At 43.4% G+C, this 20,000-nt stretch overlaps 1 protein-coding gene across 22 annotated transcripts in view; it reads left to right on the top strand.

The window, feature by feature from the left end:
• Positions 1 to 20,000, top strand: part of LOC106589744 (neurexin-1a) — a 517,413-nt gene that overhangs the window by 325,639 nt on the left and 171,774 nt on the right. The gene's annotated exons all lie outside the window — the stretch shown is intronic.

Genomic DNA, 20,000 nt, shown 5'->3' with positions numbered 1-20,000 from the left:
TTCTATTTTACTTTACTCTCCTTTATCTACTCTATTCTACTATATTATACTCTACTCAAACCTACTTTACTCTACTCTATTCTAATTTACTCTGCTCTAATCTACTCTACTTTACTCTATTCTACTTTACTCTATTCTACTTTATTCTACTCTGTTATATTCTACTATATTCTACTCTATTCTACTTTACTCTACTCTTTTCTACTTTACTTTATTCTACTCTACTCTACTGTACTCTATTCTACTTTATTCTACTCTATTTTACTCTACTCGACTCTACTTTACTCTAATCTACTTTATTCTACTCTCCTTTACTCTACTCTATTACACTCTATTCTACTCTACTCTCTACTCTACACTGTTTTACTTTATTCTATACTAATCTATTCTACTTTACTATATTCTACTTTACCATATTGTACTTTACTCTACTCTACTATATTCTGCTTTACTCTGCTCTACTCTAATCTACTCTACTTTACTTTATTCTATTCTACTCTACTTTACTCTATTCTACTTTATTCTACTCTCCTTTACTCTACTCTACTCGACTTTACTCTATTCTACTCTACTCTATTCTACTCTACATTATTCTATTCTACTCTAATCTACTTTACTTTACTTTACTCTATTATACTTTATTATACTCTACTCTACTTTACTCTACTCTATTCTACTCTAATCTACTCTACTTTACTCTACTTTACTCTATTCTACTTTATTCTACTCTCCTTTACTCTACTCTATTATCCTCTATTATGTTCTACTCTGTTCTACTTTACTCTATTCTACTCTACTCTGTTCTACTTTAATCTATTCTACTCTATTCTACTCTACTCTATTCTATTTTATTCTACTCTACTTTATTCTGCTTTATTCTATTCTACCTCACTATTCTACCTCACTTCTTTATCTATTATATCATGATACACACACACACACACACACACACACACACACACACACACACACACACACACACACACACCCCTATATGTACCATGATGGTGATACAGATGATGTGATGGTGATGATGATGATGATGGTGATGTTGATGATGATGATGACGGTGATGATGACGATCATGTCAAGGACAACTACACCGAACATAAAGATGAGGTAAAGGTTCTACAGCAAAGTAACATCACCATGGCCTCATAATAGCAATCCATCGTTTAATGATGACGGCAAATGAATACAGACACGCCGGTGTGGCTTCACACTAGCAGCCCTGGGAACAGTTTTTTTGGCATTCGACAGGCGTCAAATCCCTGCTGTTCTGGTACTAACAAGATGTTGCTTCCCGCCTCCCTCCCCTGATCTGGTCCACGTGTTGTGAGCTGTAAGTACAGAGAGCCTAGTCAGAGACAACGCAGTAATGGGGGTTGTTTTATACAGCTCTGACCTGCCCTGTAATTCTACTGCCTTCTGCCTCCCTGACCCGCCCTCCTCCACCAACCAACCACCCACTCTCTCAGAATACTGATAGATGCAGGCAGAGAGTGAGCACAGGCACACATGCTGCTTGTGCGCGCACACACACACACACGCACACACACACACACGCACGCATGCACACACACACACACACACACACACACACACACACACACACACACACACACACACACACACACACACACACACACACACACACACACACACACAAGTCAGATGGACGTGCACACAAACACACACCACTACTACAACTGCAAACATCCACACATACATTCAGTACAAAGGCAATAAACTTGAATTCAGCTTGCCACTGCCCACATACTGTACACGTTAACATGCAGTAACACATCAAGCAGTCCTCAGGACACACAACATTGGTCCACACCCCACCACACACACACACACACACACACACACACACACACACACACACACACACACACACACACACCACCGGTGATTCTGGGACTAAGGCATGGAACATTAAACTAACAACAGGGGAGAACAGGACAGTTTGAAAGAATAACAGCACACTTACACACGCACCACACCGTCTGACGTCACAGTGTGTTATTACACACACACACACACTATGTTATCTGACATTACAGCGTCTTAACACAGGGACTGGATGGAGCTCTGGTTGGGAGGGGACACCTTACAGTAGATAGATAAAATAACTGTACTCTCCTACACACTAACACAGAACAACTGATCTAAGCACTCCCACATACCAACATGAATCCATACAGCCCCACACACACAAACACAACCCCCATGGACTCCTACATAAAATGACAGTGAACTCATGGACACCTTTCATATGTAAAATAAATGCGTTATCTTACATCTTGCTGAAACGCACGCGCATGCGCACACACACGCAAAATAACACAAACACACACACACCTGCCCTACCCCCCCACCTCACACACACCCTCACACGCTCACTCACCCCCCAACCCCCAATGGACTCGGAGTACCTAGCAGCAAAGCTAAGAGTTAATGACTTCAACAGAGGCTTGGCTAAATGTGTATCTGGGCTGCAGCTGGTGCTCTCTGATTAGACTTAGGGCTGACTTCCAAATGACACCTTATTTCTTATATAGTGCACTACTGTTGTCCAGAGCGCCGGTCAAAAGTAGTGCACTTAATAGGGAATCTGATGCCATTTGGGTCTCAGCCTAGGATGCTGGAGCACATATCACACGCAGGCACAGCAACATATTTGCACCTCATATTAATGCGCCCCTCTGTCTCTCTCTGGGGCCCCCTGGAGCAGGATCCGGGAACCCTGGAGTCAGGGGGAGGGAAGGTGAGAGGGGTGAGGAGGGAAGGAGGGAGAGCCTCATATGGTGTGAGGCAGCAGGGGGAGGGAGGTCATACGGCTCTGCTAGTAGCAGACGCGTGCTCCTTGCTCTGTGTGTGTGTGTGTGTGTGTGTGTGTGTGTGTGTGTGTGTGTGTGTGTGTGTGTGTGTGTGTGTGTGTGTGTGTGTGTGTGTGTGTGTGTGTGTGTGTGTGTGTGTGTGTGTGTGTGCTCCCTCCGTGTCCGCAACTGTGACTCCGAGAGCACTTACAGTGAGGAAATGATGATAGGCATGTTATTACTGCAGCGAGGGCACTGGGCTGTGAAACTCATCCTCCTCTCTCTCCTTTGGTGTGTGTGTTTGTGTATGTGTGCGTGTTTGTGTGTCATCCTCCCTCTTCTTTCCTCCCCTCGCATCAGCAGTCGCTATCAATGCTCCTCCTGGTTTTACATGTACTTATTTATTACATGTTCATCTGAGGGGCTTTGTTAAACGTTGCAGAGAGAGAGATAGAGGAGGAGAGAGGAAGAGAGAGGGGGAGAGAGTGAGAGAGAGGGAGGGACAGAGAGTCAGCTTGGAACAGATCTGGTACGAGGCTAACCATTTCCTGTATTCTTTGAAAGACCATAGTTTTATATTGCATGGATTCCCCTCTACCCATGATTTTCTCATGTCATTTCCAGTGAAACCCAAAGTCAACCACAGCAAACGTGAACATTTGTGCCATATTTTATGACCTTCATTTTCAATGGTGTCCCCATATGCCCATAACCAGAGCTGTGACTAGCCTATAACGTCTTAGGAGGAGTGTATGGTCTGTGAGAGATAGGATTAAACCAGATATGAGTATTTACACCCCTTCTTCCCTCCTCCTCTCATCCTTCCATCCATCCCTCTAATCTGCAGCTCCCATTTGAGAATGATAGAATGGGAAAAAAAACTGCGTTAGAAACCCACTGGGGCTTGAAGGACAGAATGACACACGCATGCAAACATTCTCTCTCTCTCTCTCTCTATGTTATATGGGTAATATTAATGTAAATGCACCTCTAAGGAATAGTGATCCTTCGCTCCCGGCCCTCTCCTCTCTATCTAACCTCAGACCCTTTTCAGACTACGACATATTCTCTTGAGGTTTAGTGAGAATACCGTCTGCTATACTTTTTTTAATAATGTGAACTTGCGAACTTAATACATCTCTAGCACTACCTCTGTAGGTAGCGAACGACATTCGCCCGACAGTTACCCCCCCCTCCGAGCAGGGCAGTGTGAACAGAATTGTCTCGTTCAGCCCTGAACTCCAACAGTATAAATGGTAATAGCAGAGCAATGATTTTGAAATAGCTGAAATGTATAGACATTTTCTTAATATTTGAGACTTGTTTTATTGAGTTTTTACCTGAAATTGTAGTAGCGGTCTGTTACATTCTGAAGCTGCCAGCTGCTCTGAACCACTTAAACCTATGAAAGCCCATCCCCACCACCAAAAGAAAAGTTCAATGTCGATAGTAGATCATACAGAGAGGATATATATGTTTTAAGTTTTAACATGGCACCACAGGTCCCAGAGTTTTTCCTGATCTGGTAGGCTAACCTAACCAACTCAGCTGGAAAAAAATCACTTTTATATGTGCAATAATGGGACCAGATAATTTCTCTAATGAGGTCATATGGTTTAAAAAAAGGAAAGCCTCCTTGCCCTAGGGAGGATGAAAACATTACAACCCTGTCAAACTGCAGCAAACTTGTACTTGTACTTGTTCATGTTAATTATATTTTAAATCTAACAGGGATTGTTCTTTACACAGACCAAGACAACAACTGTGATTGGACAATATAACTAATAACAGGGCTGAGCTTGCTATATGCGGGGTTGCATCTGTAGTTAAAGTTATTCATACAGAATGTCATCACTATTGTGATGATTGATTCATTCCAGTCAATCATTTTGGATTTAAAAGTCCTAGCTAGCCACCCGGTTTTTGAATGTAAAGCACATGTTATGAGAAGGGATGTAGGCTACCTGCAGCTGTGGTGGCTAAAGGCTGAAGTTGATCAGACTGAAGCACAAGCTCATTTAGCATGAGTTGACATGACATGAGGCATTTCAATATATGCATTTTTTGGGGGTGGCAGATATGGGCTTCCTTATAAAACAGCTAGTTGCTTGTCTCTTCTCCCCAATTAATTCACTTATATAACACCCATGTTTTCAGTCGCAATTAGCTTTTACCACATGTAGGCCAGATCATTTGTATATTGATACAAATGAAGCCTGACTTGTTGTAACGTTGTTAGGCAGGCCTACTGTACTTTTATATTCGGAAAACTTAATGTACATATTACACTACATAGCCAAAAGCATGTGGACAACTGCTCGTCAAACATCTCATTCCAAAATCATGAGCATTAATATGGAGTTGGTCCCCCCTTTGCTGCTATAACAGCATCTACTCTTCTGGGAAGGCTTTCCACTAGATGTTGGAACATTGCTGGAGGGACTTGCTTCCTAGCCACAAGAGCATTAGTGAGGTCGGGCACTGATGTTGGACAATTAGGCCTGGCTCGCAACCTGCGTTCCAATTCATCCCAAAGGTGTTCATCTAGAATGTCATTGTATGCTCTAGAGTTAGGATTTCCCTTCACTAGAAATAAGGGGCCTCTCCCGAACCATGAAAAACAGCCCCAGACCATTATTCCTCCTCCAACAAACTTTACAGTTGACACTATGCGTTGGGGTAGGTAACATTCTCCTGACATCCGCCAACCCAGATTAGTTTGTCAGACTGCCAGATGGTGAAGAGTGATTCATCATTCCAGGGAACTTGTTTCCACTGCTCCAGAGTCCAATGGTGGTGAGCTTTACACCACTCCAGCTGACACTTGGCATTGCGCATGGTGATCTTAGGCTTGTGTGTAGCTGCTCGGCTATGGAAACCCATGTCATTAATCTTCCGACTAACAGTTCTTGTGCTGATGTTGCTTCCAGAGGCAGTTTTGAACTTGGTAGTGGTTGTTGCACTTCCAGCAGCATACCACCCTGCATCCCACTGCTGGCTTGCTTCTGAAGCTAATCAGGGTTGGTCCTGGTCAGTCCCTGGATGGGAGAGCAGATGCTGCTGGAAGTTGTGTTGGAGGGCCAGTAGGAGGCACTCTTTCCTCTGGTTTAAAAAATATCTAATGCCCCAGGGCAATGATTGGGGACATTGCCCTGTGTAGGGTGCCGTCTTTGGATGGGATGTTAAACGGGTGTCCTGACTCTCTGTGGTACTAAAGTACTTAAAGTACTTATTGTAAGAGTAGGGGTGTTAACCCTGGTGTCCTGGCTAAACACCCAATCTGACCCTCATACCATCATGGCCACCAAATCATTCCCAGCTTACAATTGGCTCATTCATCTCCTCTCCCCTGTAACTATTCCCCAGGTTGTTGCTGTAAATGAGAATTTGTGCTCAGTCAACTTACCTGCTAAAATAAAAAATAAATGTAAAAAAAGTTGCCACCCGAGGACAGAAGATTTTTACATGCTACGTGCTTCAGCACTCGGCGGTCCCATTCTGTGAGCTTGTGTGGCCTCCCACTTTGCGGATGACCCATTGTTGCTCCTAGACATTTCCACTTCACAATAACAGCACTTACAGTTGACCGGAGCAGCTCTAGCAGGGCAAAAATTGGGCAAACTGACTTGGTGGAAAGGTGGCATCCTATGACGGTGCCACGTTGAAAGTCACTGAGCTGTTCAGTAAGGCCATTCTACTGCAAATGTTTGGCTATGGAGATTGCATGGCTGTGTGCTCGATTTTATACACCTGTCAGCAACGGGTGTGGTTGAAATAGCCGAATCCACTAATTTGAAGGGGTACGTAAATTGAAACGGCATTTGTCAATGAGAAAAGCCCCTTAGAGAAAAGGGTTCCAAAAGAGTTATTCTGTACCCATAGGAGGACCTTTTGCAATGATTCAGGGATTACTGGACCATCTATTATAGGGTTATTACACTGGGTTATTACACTGGGTTATTACACTGTAGCTGAGATCTAAAGCAATCGATCCCTGATTATGATATGTTCTCCTTTTCAACTTATCATAGTGTTATTTTCATAGCTAAGTGATGTGTAAGGGACTGAATCCATATAAAATATCATTACCCTACACATTTGTTTTAATATCACGTTTATTTATTCAGTTGCAAGATAATGGCACAAAAAAAACCACACTTGCAAACATGACACATATCTACACTAATGATGATTTTATAATTTTTCAACAATGCAGTTCTTTTGTATCCACTTCTTTTGAGGTGAGGCATATTCATGTTATTCATGAGTGTATGTAGTAACACACGTCCCTTCATAGCCTTGAGATTTGTCTCAACAAGCCAGGCATTATGCCCTGGCTAATGTAAGCATCATCTCCGTAAAATGTATTGCATTGTAACTGAAAATGAAATCCAGGCGTACTATGACATTATGCAGATTGTGCTAAACATGGAATTACGTCTTCAGGAATATGGAGCAGAGTAATCCAGCAGTTAGAAAACCGGGACAACGTTTTTCCTCCAACCGCCTGCCACCGTCGCCGTGGCAATTAAATACCTATACATCAAGGACCCATTGATATTCATTTACAAAGCAGCAACCTGATGTTTTGAAATTCAGAGATATAGGTTCCGAAAGGCGTTGTTTACATGCATGTCAACCAATGCATAATGTGGTGTGCTAAATATGATGTAGTCTGTGCCATAGAACTGTAATGCTCAGAATGAATAAAGGCCTTCCGACGGCGGGAATTTGAATGGCTGATATGGCATTGTTATGCATTCTTTTTTGATGGTCAGTGCACTGTTGGGGATACAAGTAAAAATAGATTTGGAATGTCTCATTTGAATCTCAATCTCAGTCAGACAGGTATTGGAAATCCATCTGCTAGACCAGTATATTTGCTTTATGAGAGGTAGTTTTGCTGCTGATTATTAGGTTTTTCTCGGTGTTGAGCTGTGCTGCTCTGCGGTGGGACTCCAGGGGGCCACTGGAGCTTGTTTTGTGCCGACTCTCCCCCCCCCTCTTTCTCTCCCTCTCGTTTTATCTCTTTCTCTCTGTATATATCTATCTCTCTCTCTCTGGGTGTTGGGGTGGGGAGTTGTTCTACCATTGCGTTTCTGTGTGCCTTTTTTCCCATACTCTAATTGCGAGAGTCTCTTCAAAACAAGCATTGTAGGCACTCTTGGGCTAAGGAGGACAGCGGCGGGCTGGCTAGCTCAAGCTGTGAAGTTAATATATTCAGCCGAGGAGCGAAGAGGATGGCAGGGAAATAATGACTTTTCTGCTGGAGTGATGCAGGCGGTGCTCCCGTCGGTCTCACCACAGCCGGCTGTGCTATGCCTGTGATTGACTACACCTTTAATATTGTTATTTCCTCTCCTCTTCTCCTCCCCTCTTAGTCCTCTCTCCTCCCCTCTTTATTCATACTAACCACCCTGTCTTTCTGAGTTGGGAAAGATAGATGTGGTGTGTTGACGTAAGGGGGTTATCGTAGGATTAGCGTGCCAGGTTGTTCCTAGGTCTATAGGGAGGGGATGGGGATGGGAGGAGGTGGTTGGGAGCTGAGCTGCAGGTCTGTGTTCCTGTGTAGGTCTGTAGGGAGGGGAGCTGGTTAGTGGTTGGTGAGGCAGGCCCAGCCATAAATGTTCCTATAGGTCTAGAGGGAGGGGATAGGTTGGCCATAGCCATACAGCTGTTGTTGTAGGTCTTAGATGTTGTTGAGGACCCTTGTGACAGCAGACTCCCATCTCAGGAGCCGGTTGACATGAAAGCAGCAGGGATAGACGTGGGCATATCATTGTGTGGATAGCGTGCCAGTGTTGTGCTGGTCCAAGGTGTTCCTAGGTCTCTGGGGATGTGGACTGGGATGTGAGGAGGTTGCTGGTTGGTTGCTGAGAAAATGAGTCCCTGGGCAGGTGTTTTAATGGGACTATGGGGGATAGGATAGTGTGCCATGAACTGTCTCCTCCAGAGTCCTGGGCCAGCTGTCCTTAGTCTCATCTGTGAAGTCTCAATACTATGGTTTATGTTGGCTTATCACGCACAGCATACACACTTACAAACACTTACAAACACTTATATACACAGACACCAACAGGTGAAAACCCATCTTTCTTGGTTTAACCTACTTCACAGTTTATTTATTTGCTAAAGTAATCAAAGTTAATAATTGGCATGGTGTAACTTTCCAGGTAAGAGTCTTTTCACTTGTTGTTTTAGCTGTCAGCAGTCTCAGCACATTTACGGTGTTTGCTGGTATGTTCCCAATGTTCTCTCACTTCTCATCACTGTACCAGCTGTTGCCATGGTAACAATCTAAATCTCCTCTCCAAATGTAGTTTATGTGTCATGTTGTTGGTGATACGATTACGGCCTCATATCAGATGATGAACCTTTCAGTCGAAAGGCTAGCAACACATACTGCTATAGATGATTTCTGATTAACATTATTGCCAACAGATGTTCAATCAGTGCTTGACTTGGGCCTCAAATGGACTACTGCTTGAGCACTCGTTCCTCTTGTAGAATATCAGCTTAAAAGTATTACGGAGCTCCTGCACCTACATATAAACGGTACCGGCACCCAAAATGTGTTGTGTTGTGTTATCTGTGTTCTCCTACTCATTCACTTCCTACTCACTCTGCGTCTCCCAGTGAACCCACAGAGCCACAGAATACATAAAAGGCCAAACGGAACAAAGACGATGAGTAGCGGAAAAGTTATGAGGGAGGAAGATAGAGATTTGAAGACCGACAAGTTGGAAGTTCTTTAACACTTTGTATTCACTTCTTTGTTCACCCATAAAGGCATGCAGAAGCACAAACTCACGAACATGAAGACACACACATGCAAAAAGATGCACACGCACACACGCACGCACGCACCACACTCACACACACACACTCACTCACTCACTCTCACACACACACACACACACACACACACACACACACACACACACACACACACACACACACACACACACATATATACATGCACTTCACCCCCTTCTGGTGAATTGCAGTCTATTGTTTTTTTAATGAGCGGTAGTCAGGAATACGAAGCGAACACCTACACAATCCACCCATTCATCCATCTCTTCCAGTGATCTGTCATCACTTGGTTCAGCCTGACATCAGTCACATCATGCATATCACATCTTACTTCCCTGATCTTCTGATATGATGTTTGAGCAGCTACAGCTGTGACTGTCTAACGCATCAGTTTATGTGGCAGAGAAGGATCTTAATGCGCTAGATTTGAAGGATTATGGAAGGAATTGAAGGGGGTGGGTGGATTTCTGAGTTACTAACTCACAGTATTTTTCATTTTCTAAACTTGCCTCTCTGCAACTATTTTAGTATTTTGTCCGTGAGCGAGTAGGCGATATTACAAAACTATAAAACATCTACTTTATAACTCCATATTGTCCCCAGGCCATTGAAAATGTGGGTGATTAGGGTTGTGGATAATGCATGTCTTTATGCAAAGTGGTTATCTAGCATACAGAGACTCATTCACTCTTTAATTTTAATGTATTCAGATTCTCAACCAGGTGCCGCCCCCCCCCCCCCTTCCCTTCTGCTAAGGCTAAGCATCATTCATTCAGTGTGAGTAGTGGTAGGAATCAGTGTGGCAGTATCAACTGAAAACAAAAAGATATTTACTTGACACATTGGAAAGAACTAACCAAAAAACAAAGCAAACTGTAATGCTATTTGGCCTAAACAGAGAGTACACAGTGGCAGAATACCAGACCACTGTGACTGACCCAAATTTAAGGAAATCTTTGTACACACTCAGTGAGCATAGCCTTACTATTGAGAGAGGCCACCGTAGGCAGACCTGGCTCTCGGGACAAGACAGGCTATGTGCCCGCTGCCAACAAAATGTGGAGGAAACTGAGCTGCACTTGCTAACCTCCTGCCAAATGTATGACCATATTGGAGAAACATACTTCCCTCAGATTACACAGACCCACAAATAAACTCCCATATCTATGTGCCATCACAGCAGCAAGACGTGTGACCTGCTGCCACAAGAAAAGAGCAACCAGGGAAACACAAACACCATTGTAAATACTAACTATATTCATCTGTCTATTTTCTCTTTCGTACTTCAACTACTTGCACGTTGGGGCTCCCAAGTGGTGCAGCGGTGTAAGGCACTGCATCGCAGTGCAAGAGGCATCACTACAGACCCAAGTTCGATCCTGGGCTGTATCACAACCGGCCGTGATCGGGATTCCAAATTCCCACCGGTCTAATGTCCATTGCTCGTGTTTCTTGGCCCAAGCAAGTCTCTTATTATTGGTGTCCTTTAGTAGTGGTTTCTTTGCAGCAATTCGACAATGAAGGCCTGAATCACACAGTCTCCTCTGAACAGTTGATGTTGAGATGTGTCTGTTACTTGAACTCTGTGAAGCATTTATTTGGGCTGCAATTTCTGAGGCTAACTCTAATAAACGTATCCTCTGCAGCAGAGGTAACTCTGGGTCTTCCATTCCTCATGAGAGCCAGTTTCATCATAGCGCTTGATGGTTTCTGCGACTGCACTTGAAGAAACTTTCAAAGTTCTTGAAGTTTTCCATATTGACTGACCTTCATGTCTTGAAGTAATGATGGACTGTCTTTTCACTTTGCTTATTGGAGCTGTTCTTGCCATAATATGGACTTGGTATTTTACCAAATATGGCTCTCTTCTGTATACCCCCCTGCCTTGTCACAACACAACCGATTGGCTCAAACGCATTAAGAAGACAATAAATTCCAGAAATGAACTTTTAACAAGGCACACCTGTTAATTTAAATTTATTCCAGGTGACTACCTCATGAAGCTGGTTGAGAGAATACCAAGAGTGTGCAAAGCTGTCATCAAGGCAAAGGGTGGATATTTTAAGAATCCAAATTATAAAATATATTTTGATTTGTTTAACACTTGTTTGGTTACTACATGATTCTATTTTTGTTATTTCATAGTTTTTATGTCTTCACTATTATTCTACAATGTAGAAAATAGTAAAATAAAGAAAAACCCTTGAATGAGTAGGTGTTCTGAAACATTTGCCCAGTATATACACTACCATTCAAAAGTTTGGAGTCACTTAGAAATGTCCTTGTTTTTGAAAGAAAAGCAATTTTTCTGCCCATTAAAAAATAACATCAAATTGATCAGAAACACAGTATATACATTGTTAATGTTGTAAATGACTATTGTAGCTAGAAATGACAGATTTTTTTACGGAATATCTACATAGGTGTACAGAGGCCCATTATCAGCAACCATCACTCCTGTGTTCCAATGGCACGTTGTGTTAGCTAATCCAAGTTTATAATTTTAAAAGGCAAATTGATCATTAGAAAACCCTTTTGCAATTATGTTAGCACAGCTGAAAACTGTTGGTCTGATTAAAGAAGCAATAAAACTGTCCTTCTTTAGACTAGTTGAGTATCTGGAGCATCAGCATTTGTGGGTTCGATTACAGGCTCAAAATGGCCAGAAACAAAGTACTTTTTTTCTGAAACTCATCAGTCTATTCTTGTCCCGAGAAATGAAGGCTATTATATATATATATATATATATATATATATATATATAGTATTTGAAATGTCTCTGTTATTTTGAAACTTTTGTAAGTGTAATGTTTACTCTTCATTTCTGAGTTTTTTTCACTTTTGTTTATTATCTATTCCACTTGCTTTGGCAATGTAAACATGTTTCCCATGCCAATAAAACCCTTTTGAATTGAATTGAACTGTAACAGTTAGTGAATGGCCTCGTACGCCAATGTCTTCTTTCGCACAACGAGCCAGAGAGCCAGGGCTACATGCGGCAGCCACTTCATTTGGATGATATACAATACCTGTCCCCAAATAATGAAGTGTCATCAGCTCCACATTGTGACTGGGCGAGGAGTGCGTATGAATTACCCTGACTTATCTTTCAATTGCAATAATTTCACCATTTGCTCATGCTCAGACCCACTACAACGCTAAATGGCTAGAGAGAGAGTGGGATAGAGGGATGGAAGGATATCAGAGAGAGGGAGAGAGAGAGAGAGAGAGAGCGAGACATTCGACAGAGAGATGAGACACTGTCCATCCTTTTATTGCTATAACAAATCACAGTGGGTGTAACTTGTCGTCTTCAAAGCAATACATCAATAAATAATGGGGCCTTGCCTCCCCCTCAAGTGACCGTGGCTAACATTAAGTAAATGTAATTTTATATTATCAATGTTATGCCGTCAAGCCTGTTCATTTTGACTGGGCCACAAGGTTAAGGACAGACAGAGACGCTTCAGCCCATAACCCTTTCTGCCCATATCCCTTTCTGGCCGTATCCCTTTCTGCCCATATCCCTTTCAGTCCATAACCCTTTCTGCCCATATATCCCTTTCTGCCCATATCCCTTTCTGCCCATATCCCTTTCTGCCCATACCCCTTTCTGCCCATATCCCTTTCTGCCCATATCCTTTTCAGCCCATACCCCTTTCTGCCCGTAACTCTTTCTGCCCGTATCCCTTTCTGCCCATATCCCTTTCTGGGTGTATCCCTTTCTGCCCATATCCCTTTCTGCCCGTATCCCTTTCTGCCCATATCCCTTTCTGGGCGTATCCCTTTCTGCCCATACCCCTTTCTGCCCATATCCCTTTCAGCCCATATCCCTTTCTGCCCATATCCCTTTCAGCCCATATCCCTTTCTGCCCATATCCCTTTCAGCCCATATCCCTTTCTGCCCATATCCCTTTCTGCCCATATCCCTTTCTGCCCATATCCCTTTCAGCCCATATCCCTTTCAGCCCATATCCCTTTCAGCCCATAGCCCTTTCAGCCCGTCTCCCTTTCTGCCCATATCCCTTTCTGCCCATATCCCTTTCTGCCCATATCCCTTTCAGCCCATATCCCTTTCAGCCCATAGCCCTTTCTGCCCATATCCCTTTCTGCCCATATCCCTTTCAGCCCATATCCCTTTCTGCCCATAACCTTTTCAGCCCATATCCCTTTCTGGCCGTATCCTTTTCTGCCCATATCCCTTTCTGCCCATATCCCTTTTCTTCAGAGACACATTGATTCTCATTAGCAGCTCCAGCAGCAGAGCAGATCAGAGCCGGGGACCCCTACAGATTAGGGGGATAGCTGCAGCTTCCAAATGATGCTCTGCTAGTGCTAGTTGGGCTGTGGATGTTGTACGGTGGTGCTATAGATAGGGATATGCTTCCCTTTGTTTTGATATATCTTCTTGTACAATTAAAAGTGATGTCCCAGAAATGCCAGAAGATCACAATACAGAACATCAGAATACAGAACATCAGAATACAGAACATCACAATACAGAACATCAGTCTCAGTCTTTCTTCACATTCCAACCTTGCTCTGATATCCTTTCCTAAATATAGTGTCTCTGTGTATACAGCATGGTTTGTCATGTTGAGTAAAATCTTTGGTGAAAATTCTATTTAAAAAAATAAGAGGAGTGTTGTGTATGAATCTGCGTGTCTTTGGTGTGTGTGTGTGTGTGTGTGTGTGTGTGTGTGTGTGTGTGTGTGTGTGTGTGTGTGTGTGTGTGTGTGTGTGTGAAGATTGCATTGATGCACAGAGAGAAAGGCCAAGACTGTTGACTTCTGACACAGCTGTCTCACCCCCCAGGCTGTGGTATAAATAGTTCCTCTCTCCATCCCTCCATTACATTGTGTTGAAGGAAGCTCAAATGGCTCCATAGATGGAAGGAGGCCATTTTCTCCAGATTATAAAGGAAAATTGTCATTACTGTAGTTATAAAGCTCTCATCTCTAGTTACAGTATGCTTTTGCATTGCAACCTTTATTTACATTTACATTTTAGTCATTTAGCAGACATTCTTATCCAGAGCGACTTACAGTGCATGCATTTTAAGATAGCTAGGTGAGACAGCAATATATCACAATCGTAGCAATTCTATTCAATTTTCCTCAACAAAGTATTTAGTAGGAAAAGACATGCGTATATATACAGTACCAGTCAAACGTTTGGACACACCTACTCATTCAAGGGCTTTTCTTTAACTTTCAAAGTTATTGAAATGTTCCGGATTGACTGACCGTCATGTCTTAAAGTGATGATGGACTGTCGTTTCTCTTTGCTTATTTGAGCTGTTCTTGCCATAATATGGGCTATCTTCTGTATACCACCCCTACCTTGACACAACACAACTAATTGGCTCAAATGCATTAAGAAGGAAAGACATTCCACAAATTAACTTTTAACAAGGCACACCTGTTAATTGAAATGCATTCCAGGTGACTACCTCATGAAGCTGGTTGAGAGAATGACAAGTGTGTGCAAAGCTGTCATTAAGGCAAAGGCTGGCTACTTTGAAAAATCTGAAATGTAAAATATGTTTTGTTAAACACTTTTTGGGTTAATACATGATTCCATATGTGTTATTTCTTAGTTTCGCTGCCTTCACTATTATTCTACAATGTAGAAAATAGTAAAATAACGAAAAACCCGGGAATGAGAAGGTGTGTCCAATCTTTTGACTGGTACTGTATATACATATATATACCAAAAATAGGGGGCTTTTCAGAGGGCAACATGTACATGCTGTATGTAAGAAGTGTATGATACACAGTGATTGATGCATTATAACCTTGCTGCTATACAGCCACATGTATTTTGAGCAGGTAGCTGCTGTTGCTGTTTTCAATCATCTTCACCTCTGTGATTGTTATGTATTTGTCACTTTACCTCAGAGCTGTAGCTCCAGACACCAGATCATCATTAAACACTCATAGAAGTGTGAAAAAAATGACTGCCCTGTGATGACAACCACACTGCACAGCATGCTGGACTGACACACACACATGCACGCACATATACACACACACACACACTGCCGATGATCATAAGCACTGCACAGGATTTTGGCCTACTGCTCTATTTTGGGGTGTTTTCTGTTATAATTGCAAATTGTAAATGCAGTAATGAGGCGTAAGAGATGGGCTGGGGTGTGTGAGCTGGCCTTCTCATTACACTTCATTAATACCACAGGGCATTGTGGGTCCACATGAAACATTCCATTGAGGCTTCACACATACACACACATACACACACGCTCATAGACACTCACATACACACACACATGCTCGCATTTGCACATACACACGCAAGCATGGCACACACACACACACACACACACACACACACATACACACACACACTCCACAACAGAGCCGAGTCTGCCGGCAGCACAGCTGTTTGCCAGAGTTGGGGAGTGAAGGCAATTTGTCCCAGACCAAGTCCGAAATGACTTACATGTATCTCTGCCAGAGACAAATCTTTCAGCAATAATGTTGTTGTTGCCCTGCTGTTGTTGTTTTTGTGGTAGGTGCCTTCCACAGGGCCTGTGTGTGTGTGTGTGTGTGTGTGTGTGTGTGTGTGTGTGTGTGTGTGTGTGTGTGTGTGTGTGTGTGTGTGTGTGTGTGTGTGTGTGTGTGTGTGGCACCTCGTGGGATTCTGCATTCTGCATCAAATTTTAACCAAGCCCTCACTCTATAGTCAACTTAATTCAGTTTTAGAAAGCTGTTGCTTTCCGCTTCTCTACGTGTGTGTGTGTGTGTGTGTCCTCCCTGAACCTTGGTTCCATAGAGGGCTATTGGAAATAATAAAACACATGCTGATTTTAATTATGTTTTAGGTGGGTAAACATTTAGTGCCGCATAGAGTCTTAACTGCAAAGTCACGCAGTTATGTTTCTGTATGGCCTGTAGCCACAAAGAATTTCATAATGAATACATTTATATGGCAACGGGAGACCTGATCCTAGATCAACAGAACTCATATTATCAGACACACTGGTGTGGTTTATTTTAGTACCTTGATTTTTTTCATATAAACTCTATATAAAAAAGTATGTGGACACCCCTTCAAATTAGTGGATTCGGCTATTTCAGCCACGCCTGTTACTGACAGGTGTATAAAATCGAGCACACAGCCATGCAATCTCCATAGTCAAACATTGGCAGTAGAATGGCCTTACTGAAGAGCTCAGTGACTTTCAACGTGGCACCGTCATAGGATGCCACCTTTCCACCAAGTCAGTTCGCCAAATGTCTGCCCTGCTAGAGCTGCCCCGGTCAACTGTAAGTGCTGTTATTGTGAAGTGGAAACATCTAGGAGCAACAACGGCTCAGCTGCAAAGTGGTAGGCCACACAAGCTCACAGAATGGGACCGCAGAGTACTGTAACGTGTTAAAATCGCTTGTCCTCGGTTGCAACACTTACAATTGAATTCCAAACTGCCTCTGGAAGCAGCGTCAGCAGAATAACTGTTCATCAGGAGATTCATGAAATGGGTTTCCATGGCCAAGCAGCCGCACACAAGTCTAAAATCACCATGTGCGATGCCAAGTGTCGGCTGGAGTGGTGTAAAGCTCACAGCCATTGGACTCTGGAGCAGTGGAAACGCGTTCTTTGGAGTGATGAATCACGCTTCACCATCTGGCAGTCCGATGGACGAATCTGGGTTTGGTGGATGCCAGGAAACGCTCCCTGCCCGAATGCATTGTGCCAACTGCAAAGTTTGGTGCAGGAGGAATAATGGTCTGGGGCTGTTTTTCATGGTTCGGGCTAGGCCCCTTAGTTCCAGTGTAGGGAAATCTTAACGCTACAGCATACAATGACATTGTTGATGATTCTGTGCTTTCAACTTTGTGGCAACAGTTTGGGGAAGGCCCTTTCCTGTTTCAGCATGACAGTGCCCCCGTGCACAAAGCAAGGTCCATACAGAAATTATTTGTTGAGAGAACTTGACTGGCCTGTACAGAGCCCTGACCTCAACCCCGTCGAACACCTTTGGGATGAGTTGGAACGCCGACTTCGAGCCAGGCCTAATCACTCAACATCCGTGCCCGACCTCACTAATGCTCTTATGGCTGAATTGAAGCAAGTCCCCGCAATGTTCCAACATCTAGTGGAATGCCTTCCCAGAAGACTGGAGGCTGTTACAGCAGCAAAGGGGTGACCTACTAAATATTAATGCCCATGATTTTGGAATGAGATGTTCGACGAGCAGGTGTCCACATACTTTTGGTCATGTAGTGTATCTATCTGCCACTAAGGGACTTTCAACAAAACTATTTCCCCACAAAAACACACTGTTTCACAATGCATTAGACCCCATGTAGAGAAAGAACAGGAAGCTAAAAAGAGAGGCATATCATATGAAGAAATAAAATCAACACAATGGTGTTCAATGAATGGAGGTGGGGTGTGTGTGTGTTAATCTATCATTCATAAGCTAGGAGGATAAGGAGGATAAGGATGAGTGTTTCTGCTGACGAGGTGCCTACGTGGTTATCCTCACCCTTCTAGTAGCACTGTCCAACCTCTTCAAAAGCAGATCATGTTCCCTGTTATTCACTCACTCACTCACTCACTCACACACTCACTCACTCACTCACTCACTCACTCACATCACTCACTCACTCACTCACTCACTCACTCACTCACTCACTCACTCACTCACTCACTCACTCACTCACTCACACACACACACACACACACACACACACACACACACACACACACACACACACTCACTCACTCACTCACTCACTCACTCACTCACTCACTCACTCACTCACTCACTCACTCACTCACTCACTCACTCACTCACTCACACACACACACACACACACACACACACACACACACACACACACACACACACACACACACACACACACACACACACACACACACACACACACACACACACACACACACACACACACACACACACACACACACACACACACACACACTCACTCACTCACTCACTCACTCACTCACTCACTCACTCACTCACTCACTCACTCACTCACTCACTCACTCACTCACTCACTCACTCACTCACTCACTCACTCACTCACTCACTCACTCACTCACTCACTCACATACACATTATCCTGAGCAGTCAATAGTCCACAGGGCTAATCCGGTGTCATGTCCTGTTGGAACAGATACATGCCAGTGGATACAGTAGTGAGTCAGGCAGGAAGGGGCTAGATGTGGTAATACATGTGGTGAATCTGACCTGTGTTAGTTTCATGTCAGAGGATGATCTCACCAGATTTGCCTGGTGCTCGAAAATTAAGTCCTGACAGCCTTGTCAATGGAGAGCTGTGTAAAATAGGGTGTGCTTATTTTTGTCCTGTTTCATGGAACGAAGGCCAGTAGCTGTGCCGGGAAACAGTCAGTAATAGTAAATAACAGAGATATCAACTGGACAGACAAGGACATCACACATATTGTTATTTTGTCCCTTTATATACCTGGTGCGCCCACATCAGGTGAGCTGACTGTTCCTGATTGTTCCTGACTGTTCTTGAGTGTTCCTGGCTGGCTACACTCTTAGGAAAAAAGGTGCTTTCTAGAACCTAAAGTGGTTCTTCAGCTGTCCCCATAGGAGAATCCTTTGAAGAACCATTTTTGGCTCCAGGTAGAACCATGTTGGTTCTAGGTAGAACCCTTTTGGGTTCCATGTAGAACCGCTTTCACAGAGGGTTCTACAGGGAACCCAAACGGGTTCTACCTGAAAAAAAAATGGTTCTACCTGGAACTAAAAAGGGTTTCCTATGGGGACAGCCGAATAACTGTTTTGAAGGTCAAACTGTTCGGACGCTACAGACGTTTTCGTGAGAAGAACGATTTTTGTGATGACTCATGGTCTGACCAACACTGCTCTAGCTCTGCCACCTTTCACCGCAGATGCGGAAGTGCGACATGGTGGATGCGGTGGATTGAGACGCATCCAATGCAAATATCTCTGGCTTAAACTGACAGATTTTGATGGGTATTTTTTTACTTATGTTAGTTAGATTGACACACCGGTGTGTCAATCGACTCTAGGGGGTTCATAACTGAACATAGTAGACCGATTCTCCATTTAATATATTTTTTCCACAATGTTTTTTTTTTTTTACTCTCTTGATTAGCTTTATAAGTGGGTGTATGAGTGATGATGTGCTTTTGTTTACCTCGAAGGACGAAGCAAACCACCTTGACAACACTAGTTAAAAGGAGCATGTGTAAAAAGGAGCCTAACTCATTTCCACTCTTGTCTGTCTTCTCCTCCTTCCCTTTCCTCTCCCTCCTTCCCTCCCTGCCTCCCTCCCTCCCTCCCTCCCCATGCTTTAATAAATAAGTTAC

Source organism: Salmo salar, chromosome 28 (genome assembly GCF_965601325.2).
Source record: "Salmo salar chromosome 28, fSalSal1, whole genome shotgun sequence".
Lineage (NCBI taxonomy): Eukaryota > Metazoa > Chordata > Actinopteri > Salmoniformes > Salmonidae > Salmo > Salmo salar.
The sequence above is the reverse complement of the archived record's forward strand: the minus strand, read 5'-3'. Positions and strand labels throughout refer to the sequence as shown.